This window comes from Scyliorhinus torazame, chromosome 14 (genome assembly GCF_047496885.1).
Source record: "Scyliorhinus torazame isolate Kashiwa2021f chromosome 14, sScyTor2.1, whole genome shotgun sequence".
Lineage (NCBI taxonomy): Eukaryota > Metazoa > Chordata > Chondrichthyes > Carcharhiniformes > Scyliorhinidae > Scyliorhinus > Scyliorhinus torazame.
This window is the reverse complement of record NC_092720.1, coordinates 55,300,956-55,312,658: the sequence shown is the minus strand read 5'-3', so window position 1 is coordinate 55,312,658 and position 11,703 is coordinate 55,300,956. Positions and strand designations below refer to the sequence as shown.

General features: G+C 49.7%; 1 pseudogene; it reads right to left on the bottom strand.

The window, feature by feature from the left end:
* Window positions 1-3,074: 3,074 nt before the first annotated feature.
* On the bottom strand, window positions 3,075-3,275 carry LOC140390925 (U2 spliceosomal RNA; annotated as a pseudogene).
* Between the last annotated feature and the right edge of the window lie 8,428 nt (window positions 3,276-11,703).

Below are 11,703 nucleotides of genomic sequence, written 5' to 3'. Positions count from 1 at the left end.
TTGCTGACGCCAAAATCGTATTCAGCGATAGGGCGGAGAATGTTTTTTGACGCTGAAATGCTCCACCCCCTCCAAAACGGCATCATCAGTGAGCACGCCGTTGGGACGTCCTCAGAGCATCACCTGAAGGTCCTCCCCCGATGCTCCGCCCCCAATGGGCAGACTTCCTGATGGCGTGAGACTTGTGTGCTCTGAGTTTTCATCAATCTCGCTTGGCGGCTGTGGACTGTGTCTAGCACCACAACAGTTGGGGAGGGGGGGGGAGGGGAGGAGCCGCTCTGCTGGCCGGGGGTCTTCAGTGCAGGCTAGAGGGACTGTTGGGGGGGTAGTCCGGTGGTGGAGAGGGGGGGTTACAGGGGGGCACTATCTGGCAGGCCGGGTCCGCGCGCTGCCTGCGCCACGTTGTACGGTGCGACTGCTACAGGTTGTCGCTGTGCGCATGCGCTGCCAATGACCCAGCAATTCCCCAGCCGTTTCTGTAGGGAAGGCCGGGGGTTTTACATGGAGCGGCTGCTAGCCCCCCACCAGGCGGAGCATCGGTGCGGGGGCGCCGCCGACCTTTTCATCATAGAAATTGACACTTCCTCCGGACATTGCCTCAAATTCGGGGAACCCAGCTTTGAGTCTCGCAAACAGAGAATTCACCACATATGTTGGCAACCATGGAATTCTTATACAATCTATCACAATCAATCTGGCTGTGGTAATGTAGTCTCTTGGAATTAAATGAATGCCTGGCAATGACAATAGGTTTACTTACAACAAGACCATCTTTTCACATAAAGATGGCTGGTAAGCCCACTAGTCTGGCATCAACATTGGCTTATGTTAGCCTGTTAATATCAAAATAAATCATTGAATAGGGAGCAAATGCTGGATTTCTAGAGCATGATCACACTTACCTACTCCCTTGGCAATTCTCAGAATAATTTTGCAATTGCAGTGAACTTGTCAAGAGGAGGCAATCATAACTAAAAATCTTAGGTGTTCTTCTAATCACTTGGAGACAGGGCGAGGGGGTCGGGGGGCATCGGGATTGAGAATTCCTTGCATGGTCTTTGCATGCACACTGTTGCTTTTTGACTGGCTACGTTTCTGTGCTGAGTAACTGGGCTATCATATTTCATCAGATGTATTTGGAGAGATCCACACAGTTGGATACGTGACAGCACAATGGCAAGTGATTGTTCTCATCGGGCACAACAGTCTTTACCATTTGCTGGGGATGGGAGTCATTTCCACCACCTCAGCAGTTCAGGTAATTGCCATTTTCTGTCCTGGATTGAAACCCTTTGGTGGAGTTAACATGGTTGTATTTGCTTTTTAAAGCTTTACCCCAGAATCAACGGGATTGTGTTCGTATTACTTTCAGTGATACATTCTGCAGAATTTGCAAATATGCTTGAGTTTGGAAATGCACCTGTTCCAGATCCCTGGGCAGATGCACAGTTGCAGCCAGTGCTCAGAAACCCAGAAGCTATAACCTAAAGAGTTAAAGGATTGCAGATCTAATTACCTAATGTTGCTGTTTCCTGTGTCAGGCTCATTTTCTCACCTTATCAGGTGATAAAGTTACTTGATTTGTTGCTTGCCACTGAGTGCTTGGATCACCTTCTGCACTGTTTACTCACACATTAAGTAGCACTATTCACTTACAGCCATCAGAAAAGAGAGTCACATGCTTTCAGGAAAAGCTCCAGCCTCCCTGCTGTAAAGTCAACTTTGTCACCTCATAACTGACAGTAATTAATCACCTGTTTAACACATGACACAATAAGGATAAGACATCTGACCTTTTAACCCTTTCGATAGTATTTCCAATTGTTGCAGCATTAACCTATTACGATACACAATATCACCTACTTGAATTTCTCACTTTTCTTGGTTCTACTGTAATCTTTTAAAAGCTATCTAGATACTTGTATATATTTCACGTCCCCGTAGTGTCTTTAGAAATTAGATACTGAGAAGGTTTATTGGACAATGTCAGAGACTCCTGATTAGAAGCTAAACACGTATACTCCAGTTTTCACTGATGTTTGCATTTTGGTTCCTTCTGAACGGGATAGATCTACTCATCTGTGACTGGGAGACAAACGTATTTATGAAGGTTGCTTCCTGCGCAGTTCAACCACATCTCCTGGGAGCTCATCCGAGCACATTCCCCACAGAAGGCAGGAAGAGGGACAAGGGGAATTCCAAAAAGTAAATGGGTAGAAGACTTGAAAAGTAATCTCACATGTCAAAACATTTATGTGCTTGCTTCAGTTCGACACAACATTTTAGCGAATTCTAAATTAAGATAAAGCATTGAGATGAATCCTGTTGCTGATTGTCAAAACTTAGGGGGCAGGGTTCTCCGTCCTGCCCCGTCCGCTTTCTGGTGTGGTGCCCCCCCCCCCCCCCCCCCCCCCCCCCCACCACCCACCGACAGCGGAATTCTCCATCCCGACAGCCAGCCAATGGGGTTTCCCATTGTGGCCATCCCCACGCGGTCGGGAAATAACAATAATAATCTATTGTCACAAGTCGGCTTACATTAGGGGCTGGTTTAGCACACTGGGCTAAATCGCTGCCTTTTAAAGCAGACCAAGGCAGGCCAGCAGCACGGTTCGATTCCTGTACCAGCCTCCCCGAACAGGCGCTGGAATGTGGCGACTAGGGGCTTTTCACAGTAACTTCATTGAAGCCTACTTGTGACAATAAGCGATTTTCATTTCATTTCATTAACACTGCGATGAAGTTACTGTGAAAAGCCCCTAGTCGCCACATTCCGGCGTCTGTTCGGGTATGCAGAGGGAGAACTCAGAATGTCCAATTCACCTAACAGCACGTCTTTTGTGACTTGTGGCAGGAAACCGGAGCACCCGGAGGAAGCCCACGCAGACACGGAGAGAACGTGCAGACTCCGCACAGACAGTGACCCTGCAGGTGGGAATGCGCTGCCAGTGAAACGGAGTATCACGCCGAAGAAGAATCTCACCCAGGATCTTAGATTTATTTTCCATGATTCATTACAGTCCTCAAGGTTATTCTAAGTAAAATTGAAATTATTTATCATCTATTATTATTTATTATATTAGAAATTACTTAATTTGTTTTTAATTTTGCTAAGGAGTGGGTCAGGGTCGAACCCCTAATCCAGCTCCTTGCCTGCTCCAAAAACCAATTCAAATTCAAATTGAATCCAATTCATGGTCCCCACAAGAGAGACATATCAGATCTGAGCCAAAAGGCTACTACATTTGATCTTAGCCAAAAGGCCGAGAAGTGATTGGTGAGTTGCCTTCTTGAACCGCTGCTGTCCCTGGGGTGTAGGTACACCCACTGTGCTGTTAGGGAGAAAGTTCCAGGATTTTGCCTGGGCGACAATGAATGACCGGCTATTTATATCCAAGTCAGAGTGGTGAGTGACTTGGGTACTTCTACGACCACCTGAAAGAGCAACATTAAGATAAGTCTAACAGTACAGCACTCCATCAGGTCATGCCAGCCTACATTTATGCTGAAGTCTCTGGGGTGGACAGCCTTCTGACTCAGAGAGGAGAGTACACACATTTTATCAAGATTGACGCTTCATGAAAGATATACATTTTAAAACTTTTTTTTACATTTCCTTATGATTCCTTGTGGCCCGGGAAGAGTAGGAATATTCACTTTGGCCCATGCCTCTTTCCCCCCAGAACGTTTCATCTCCATTCTGTGGTTGAAATTGACCTCACTACCACTATTCAGTACACTATTCCACCTACTCTGCCAGGGACACACATTTGATTTCCTGCAAGCATCCACTGTACCTCCTTTGCTAGCGCTATAGCGATTAGATGTGGACCATTGTCATTCTTTGTTGCAAGTCTGGAGCAGTTATTCAGGGGATGAGGGTCAGATCATTTAATCCAGAATAGGAATTTTACAGATTCTTCATTATTCTTTCCGCTGGTGAAAACATATTGAAACTACAGAACACATGGGGCCAAAATTCGAAAGCCCAGAAAAAGGAGAATCACGATGTGGGAGTAACCTGTTCACTTGGCTTGTGGCGCAGGCAGCATGCTGACTTTAGCTGCCTGCTAATTGAAATATTAGCAGTGTGCAGCCAGCATGCAGCACACTTTTGAAAGGCTGCAGACCTCAGCAGAGGGGCCCAGATCACGAGAAGCCTGCAACAGTGAAAGTTAGCCTGCATTTCTTAAAGATTGCTGTGTGTAGCTGCTGGAAGCCATTCTGCAACATATTCCCACCCTGGAAGTCTGGGAGAGCACAGGCTCCAAGATTTTCCGACGCTGCTCCAGAGGCCTTGGGGAGAAACGTGCTCAATCCACAGGGAACTAGGAGATCCTCCAGCCAAACTTGCAGGAGACAGTGGACCATATTGCTGTGACGGTCAATGCCAGCTGCCTAGGTCAAGGGCATGGGTACAGTGCTGCAGGACGTTCAATGACCTCAGGCAGGTTGTCAAGGTGAGTGAATGCATCTTCAAATGCATTATCCACCAACTGCACCGCTAGCCTCACGTGCTGCTCAATATGCCACAAACCCATCATTTACAAGGGAGACGGTGGCATAATGGTATTGTCATTGGACTAGTAATCCAGAGACCCAGGGTAACACTCTGGGGAACCGGCTCAAATCCCACCATGGCATATGGTGAAATTTAAACTCAATAAAAATCTGCAATTTATAGTCTGATGATGACCATGAATCCATTGTTCACTAATACCCTTTAGAGAAGGAAATCTGCCTACCCGGCCAACTCCAGACCCACAGCAATGAGGTTTACTCTTCAGCCACTCAGTTCAAGAGCAATTAGGAATGGGCAATAAATGCTGGCCCAGCCAGCGATACCACATCCCATGAAATAATAAAATAGTATTAATATTCATTTTGGTGGCACAGTGGCACTGCTGCCTCACAGCGCCAAAAACCCAGGTTCAATTCCAGCCTTGGCCGATTGTGTGGAATTTGCACGCTCTCCCCATGCCAGGGTGGGTTCTGCTGGGTGCTTTCGTGTCCTCCCACAGTCCAAAGATATGCAGGTGGATTGGGCATGTTAAATTGCTCCTTAGTGTCCAAAGATGTGCAGGTTGGGTGGGGTTACAGGGATAAGGTGAGGGAGTGCACCTAGGTGGGGTGCTCTTTCGAAGGGTCAGTGAAGACTCGATGGGCCAAGTGGCCTCGTCCTGCACTGTAGGGTTTCTATGATTCTTGAATTCCTGACTTCACTTCAGTGCACCCTAACCCTGCCGTAAGATTCCCGTAACATCTCACAGCTTGTACACACTCGTTAACCATCACAACTGTTTGTCCTGATTTCCAAGGAAGAATTGGTGCACCCATTGCTGAGGTTGCGGCCAATAACAGGGTTGAAACCATACCCAATCTTCCTTCTCATATTCCACTTCCCTTCATCCCACAATCTCCTCTGAGTTAAAAGTTTTACATAGCAAAATCAGGCACCACATCCTTTTCCCCCTCTCCCCTCATGTTTTATGCTTTCAGATAGCTAGGAACTGCAACCCGGCCAGCCAGAGATGGGAGGGAAACAGGTCGAAGAGCAAGAAGACAATGATGATGAAAAAAGATGGCAACTTGATCTAACATTTGCAGCTCATGCTGGCAGTGCACATAATTTAGAAGTCAGTTTAGAGACAAGGGGCGCGATTCTCCGACCCCCCCACCGGGTCGGAGAATCGCCGGGGGCTGGCGTGAATCCCGCCCCCGCCGTGTTCCGAATTCTCCGCCACCAGAGATTCGGAGGGGGCGGGAATCGCGCTGGTCGGTGGGAATCGCGCCAGTCGGCAGGCCCACCCCCAGCGATTCTCCAGCTGGCGTGGATTAAACCACCTTGTGAACGGTGGGACAAGGTGGTGCGGGTGGGCACCGGGGTCCTGGGGGGGGCGCGCGAGGCGATCTGGCCTCTGGGGGTGCCCCCACAGTGGCCTGTGCCGAGATCGGGGCCCACCGATCTGCAGGCGGGCCTGTGACGTGGGGGCACTCTTTTTCTTCCGCCTTCGCCATGGTCTTCACTATGGCGGAGGCGGAAGAGACCCCCTCCCCTGCGCATGCGCGGGGATGACGTCAGCAGCCGCTGACACCTCCGCGCATGCGTCACCCGGCAAAGTCCTTTCGGCGCCGGCTGGCGTGGCGCCAAAGGCCTTTCCCGCCAGCCGGCAGAGCGGAAACCACTCCGGCGCGGGCCTAGCCCCTCAAGGTGAGGGCTTGGCCCCTAAAGGTGCGGAGACTTCCGCACCTTTGGGGCGGCCCGACACCGGAGTGATCCGCGCCGTTTTTGGCGCCGGGTAGCGGACATCGCGCCAGTTTGCGGAGAATCCCGCCCAGGATGTGAAGGCATTAAGATGCTGGACAAGAAAGATCTGCAGCTAGGGCAGGCGGCAAAGGTAACAAAGGTGCCAACTCCAGAGGGTGAGGTTGCACATAGGATCTGCTGTGGAGGATTGAGATATGGCCGTTGATCTGGCAGGCTCGAGGAGAAGGATGTGCTCAATGAAATGACTGATGCATTGGCATGCTTGCCAGAAAGCCTGTGTGGGGTGTCAGAGAGTGTGGAGGACCTGAACACAAACTTTGCACAGGGCTTTGCACAAAGCTTGGAGCCCATCATTGCCAGTGTGAAAGCAGTGACTAACTTCATTAGCTCTGTAGACCCAACCATGGTGGAACTTCTAATAGTTGATGCCTTAGTTTCAATGGCAGCACAAACAGAAGCCGCACAATGCCTGGACGAGGCAGTGGAAGCTCTGAATGAACTTATACGTGTTTAGCTTGCTGCCCAGCAAGCTCAGACTGCTGCCAACAAGCCTGCAGATGCCAGTGTACAAAGGGGCTTAAAGACTGTCATAGCAGTCCAGCAATCTGTCCTCACGCAGATTGGTATTTCTACATGGGTGTGGCAGTGGCTCAGTGGAGCATCAACCTGCTGTTCATGCTCAGGGTAACAGCATTCATCCTTCAAACGCAGGCATTTCTCCCATGCCCTTGCTACGATCTGTCAGTTAGCCAGCAGAGATTGCTGCTGCCCATGTTGAAGTGGTATAATCCAAACCAGAGCCCTCTAGGCCCAGAGTTGCTCACAGTTGTCCTCCAAGGGCACCTTCAGTCTCTCTCATTGAAAATCAGCAGTCTGGGTGCGGAAGCTCATGTTAGTGTGCGATTGACCACACTGAATTCCTTTTGTAGATAATCTGACTTTCCTCCACATTGCCCATGCCATTTTGCTCTGGAATATTTGTGGGTTAGCAATGCCCAGTGTACAAAGCACACATCCATCCCCACTGAGGTTGGGCTCTCTATTTTAAATGGGGTGGGGGGATGCGGAAATCTGATTTCATCCCACACACCATTTTCACCTCATGGTGCAGGATTTGTAAGTCCATTACAAGCAGGGCAAATTGGAGAGTGTGTGGAGAAATGGAAATGATGCTAAGGAGTCTGGAACATTCTGAAACTTTCAAATGTCATTTTTAGGTGTTGTATTGTAATGTGATGTGCTTCCAATCCAGTGATTCGTCATAGGGACCTGTCCTTTAAAGGTAAGTTGACTCTGACATTGACCAGCCTGTGCATTTGTTTGTGCATTACAAAGCTTTTCAAACAGAGAAAGCATCATAATGCAATGACAAATGTAACAAAATGTCCTGTCAAGCTATGCTGTCAACCTTTCAACTGAGATTTAAATGGCTCTGGCTGAATAAAAAAACTTTTGTCAACACTTGGAAAAAGAAATCTGACCACCTGCTCCATATATTGATTGACAGGCATTCCGCTTGATATTGAAATGAGTATCTTCTGTTCTTTCCTTCCCAGAGAGTAGCTGATTGTTTGGACAGCTATGGCCATTATCAATGCTTGGCTGAGTTTCAAGTGCTTATCTGTTTCAGCTCAGTAGGTGTTCCAATCATCTGAGGATGAAAGATAGTTTCAAATAGTTGAAATAACAGATTGTTTCTTTAATATGGTTTCTGGTTTGTTGACACGAGCTAAAAGAATTATGTGGAGTGTCAGTTTTTCTTTACGCAGGCAAAATAAAATGTTTTCTCAGTATCAGTGATATGGAGGCATTTTTAGATGGTGAGAGGTTTTTTTTTCCACAATGAATGTAAAATAGTCTCCATTCATATTGCATTAAATTTGAGGACTAGTCATAGTGGGTGAGTGGCTATGGACAATACATGGGTCATAGAGGTAGCATGGGCAAGCAAGGGTTATCTGAGGGGGCATGGAGAATGCATAGGGAGGTGGAAGTGGCATTGATGATCTAGGGGGCATGATACATGGGGGGCATGGAGAGGCCATGATGTGGGACAGCTGATCTGAGGATGCATGGGCTGGCATAGCGGGTTGGTGGGGGAATGTGGGAGAAGAATGGCAAGGTTTAGCCGACTTTTAAACACTGCTGGGAGTTAGAATACTGTGATGGAGAATAAGGTGGGCCTTCCAATTGATCAGGCTGTGCACCCACAATCAACATGCACCTCAGTGCGGCTTGCAAACTGCACGAGAAATCTGACCTCTGTGTGAAAAGACAAAATGGTGTCTGGAATTCTCTGGCCATTGGGATTCTCTGTTCACGCTGGCAGCGCACACCAGCCATGGATTTCCCGATGGCATTGGTCGCTTCAATGTGAAATCCCATTGACAAGCGGTGGGAGTAGAGAATCCGGCAACAGTAAATGCCGTGCCGCTGAGAAACAAGCAGCTAGAGGCCCGGAGAATCCAGACCCATGTTTAAAATCACACATGGGCTGAGTGTGTGGTTTGCAAGTTGCAATGATGTGCGGGTTAGGTTTTCCCGAGCCCAGAGAAAGATTCAGCCCCTCATTTCTCACTCATTTAGCGAGAAATGTTGGGTTGCAGTTTCTGAATGTCCATTCTCTGCTCAGTGTGTTGCCGAATTTGAATGAAGTTAAATCAATTCTGGAAAATCCCCACTTTTATTTTATGCACATCTTCTGTTCACATTCGATCTGAACTCACCTCTTGCATAGAATAAGTCAGTTGTCGAAGACAGCTAAAACGCAAATAGGAAACGTGTAGATCTAAGCCGAGATCACTGACTTCAGGGGCGGGATTCTCGCCTACCTGCCGGGGCGGGGGGTCCCGGCGGGACGGAGTGGCGTGAACCACTCTGGAGTCGGGCCGCCCCAAAAGTAGGCCTTTGGCGCCACGCCAGCCGGGGCCGAAGGGACTCCACCGGCCGGCGCAAGTCCGCGCATGTGCGGGAGCGTCAGCGGCTGCTGAAGTCATCCCCGCGCATGCACGGGGGGGGGGTCACCTACGCGTCGGCCATGGCGGAGGCTGATGGTCGGCGCGTAGGAAAAGAGTGCCCCCACGGCACAGGCCCGCCCGTGGATCGGTGGGCCCCAATCGCGGGCCAGGCCACCGTGGGGGCACCCCCCAGGACCCTGGAGGCCGCCCGCGCCGCCAGGTCCCGCCGGTAAGGGACCTGGTTCAATTTACGCCGGCGGGACTGGCATAGAAGCAGCGGGACTTCGGCCTATCGCGGGCCGGAGTATCGGCAGGGGGACCGCCGACCGGCGCGCGCGAGTCCCGCCCCCTCCGAATATAACTTCCGCTTTAAAGCAAGTGGGTTGGGGGGGGAAGTGCAATGTGAAACACTTTATGTCATTGCTATTACAAAATACTAAAACCTTTTTGACTTCTTCTGGCAAGATATTTAGAGAGAAAAGGTGGATGAATCCCTGAAAGATATTTTCATAAGATTTTGTCTCGGCTTCAGTGTCAGTGGTTGAATCAACACAATTGGATCTCATCCAACGTTTGCAGTGCTTACAATTCACTCAAATGGAGGTTCCTGCTGCAGTGCCAGTCGGAACTGGAACCGCCTGAGGGAATGATTTTGTGTTGACACGAATTACCCCGCTAATCGAAACTAGCACGAATGCACATGCTGAGTCACTGAATCTTCCCCCTGTGCTGCAATGTTCCAGCCTTCACAAATCAAATGGCTTATGCTTGTTTGAAGCAAATAGGCACATCTCAATAACAATCATTGCATTAAATGTTGTTACCTTTGGGGTATGCTGTATGCTCACTAATCGTCATGTACGGGCTTACAAGCGTGAGTGTTCGGATTGACATTGCTGCTGGAATATGGAAGCATAAAGGCCACACATTAAATTTAGGGCCCTCCTGGTCGTCGTGGCTCAGTTCAACATTTTCCAACATATTCGTCAGCAGAGTTCTGCCTTCTCTAATGTGTTTTTCTCATTGATCAATTTCAAAGCACTTTCCGCCATGAGGAACAGTGACCGTACTGTGGGTAAAGAAAGAGGAAGTGACAATAATTAGAATACAAGATAAAAAGGTCAAGAATGAGAAAAGGTTATTTATCCCATTGAAACGCATCCCTGTTAATTCTCCACTTGCGACATTTAATTGTGTGTTGAATAACCTCATGTGTGCTTATCTCCAGCAGCTTGTTTGGGGGATTATTCCAAGTGTAAAAAACATTTGGAGTAAAGAATAAAAGTTCAACAGTGAGCTTCTCCACAAAAAACAAATGGTTGATTTTTTTCTAACAGCCAAGGGGGGGTGGGGGGAGGAATTCTCCATTCCAGAGACCAGTGTTGACCCCGGCGCAGGATTCGTGGAGTTCCACGACAGAAAACTGGACTGTTTCAACGTCTGTTGAGGGGCTAACATCGGCGGCATGTGGAACACAATCGATTCCAATGAGAAACGGTGCTGGATTCACCAGTTTTGCGATTGACACTCAGGAGGCCGACGGCTGCAGCCGCATATACACACTTCACTCCCCACACACACTCATCCCAGCCAACAAGATGGCAGATTGGAGAGCAGCTCCACGATTTACAGACACCGAGCTGGAGACCCTGCTTGACGTGGTGGAGGAGAGGTGGGCCACCTGTACCCTGGCCCAGGAAGGAGGCTTCCAGCAGCCGCCATTCACCGTGCCTGGGCACAGTTGGCAGAGCCAGTCAGCGCCATCAGTAACACCGTCCGGACCGGCCAGCAGTGCCGGAAGAAACTGCACGATCTCCTCAGGGAGACCAGGGTGAGTAGGCAATACTGTGCCCTGGCACCAACCCCCGCCCCACACACCTGTATCCTGAGCCCCCCCCCCCCCGCCCGGAGGGCAGCCAAACCCCCACCCTGCGCTACATGGCGGCACACACACCGACCGCCATGGATATGAGCCATGGACCTGAGACCCAAGACCTGGAGCACAAGTCCGATGATGACATGGACTTTCTGTCACAGCTGTCTCCAACACTCTCCACCATCCCAGAGACACTCACCTAGGTTGAGCACTTTAGTGAAGAGGCTCCTGGTGCGCACTACACATCTGCTCTGGTACATCTGATGGAGGTAGGAACTCCCGAGGGGACTGACGGTCGGAGGAGGGGCCGACCCCAGGAACTAGCTGCCGTCCAGATGGGGTTTGGGCTTCTGAATGGACAGACCCATTATAGTGGCGATGCAGTCGCAGAGCCAGGGACCACATGAGAGGTTGTCGGCAAGCATCCATCCCAGGTGGAGGAGTCCAACTGCATGCAGAAGCAGGAGGTGGTGCCGACCATGTGTGATACCTAGGCCAGCACCCACATGGGTGGCGTCCGCGGTGGAGGCATTGGGCAAGGTTTGTGGCTATGGCTTAGCATGTCCAAGGTCTGGGGCATTCTGTGCAGGCATTGCCAAGGC